Genomic DNA, 1,328 nt, shown 5'->3' on the forward strand with positions numbered 1-1,328 from the left:
AACAAAAAAATTAATACCAAATAATAATAATATATGCATATTTACAACTGTAACAATTATAAATGTCCATTGGGGGGTGGGGGCAGGATAAACATCAGTTGGGGACACACAGGGGTAGCAGGTAGCTGACTAGTGGTGGCTATTCATCAGCCTGATGGTCTGGRGGTAGAAGTCTGACAGTTTTTGCCATGATGTACCTATACTGCCCACGTCTGAGTGATGGAAGCAGGGGGAACAGGCCGTGGCTCGGGTGGCTGKGGTCTTCTTATCACATACGACACCTGGTGTTGTAGGTGTCCTGGAGGGCAGGCAGTGTACACCCAATGGTGCGTTCGGCTGAGCGTACCACCTTCTGTAGAGCCTTGCAGGCTGTGATCTAGCCGACAGTATGCTCTCGATGGTGCTCCTGTAGAACACTGTGAGGGCCCTCGGGAACAGGCAGGATTTCTTCAGCCTCCTGTCAGTGTGGTTTGAAGAGTCGCTGTCGTGATTTCACCACGGTGTCAGTGTGGGTTGAAGAGTCGCTGTCGTGCCTTCTTTACCAAGGTGTCCGTGTGGGTTGAAGAGTCTCTGTCGTGCCTTCTTTACCAAGGTGTTGGTGTGGTTTGAATAGTCTCTGACGTGCCTTCTTCACCAAGGTGTCCGTGTGGGTTGAATAGTCTCTGTCGTGCCTTCTTCACCAAGGTGTCAGTGTGGGTTGAAGAGTCTCTGTTGTGTCTTCTTTACCAAGGTGTCCATGTGGGTTGAAGAGTCTCTGTTGTGTCTTCTTCACCAAGGTGTCCGTGTGGGTTGAAGAGTCTCTGTTGTGTCTTCTTCACCAAGGTGTCCGTGTGGGTTGAAGAGTCTCTGTCGTGTCTTCTTCACCAAGGTGTCAGTGTGGGTTGAAGAGTCTCTGTCGTGTCTTCTTCACCAAGGTGTCCGTGTGGGTTGAAGGGTCTCTGTCGTGTCTTCTTCACCAAGGTGTCAGTGTGGGTTGAAGAGTTGCTGTCGTGATTTCCCCAGGGTATCAGTGTGGGTTGAAGAGTCTCTGTCGTGATTTACCCAGGGTGTCCGTGTGGTTAGACCATTTCAGTTCCTCTGAGATGTGTACCCGAGGAACCTGAATCTGTTTGACCCCCTCCKCGGTGACCCTGTTACTATAAATCAGCTATGATCATGAACAGATAGATACAGGATGTGTGACTGGTTATACAGTAAATGAAACAAATGTACATTACAGTAGACTAATGTTATACACATTATAGTAGGCTAAAATTATACACATTACAATAGGCTAAAATGATACACATTACAGTAGGCTAAAATGATACACATTACAGTAGGCTAAA

The sequence above is a fragment of the Salvelinus sp. IW2-2015 genome, unplaced genomic scaffold (assembly GCF_002910315.2).
Source record: "Salvelinus sp. IW2-2015 unplaced genomic scaffold, ASM291031v2 Un_scaffold3451, whole genome shotgun sequence".
In the NCBI taxonomy this organism is placed as follows: domain Eukaryota; kingdom Metazoa; phylum Chordata; class Actinopteri; order Salmoniformes; family Salmonidae; genus Salvelinus; species Salvelinus sp. IW2-2015.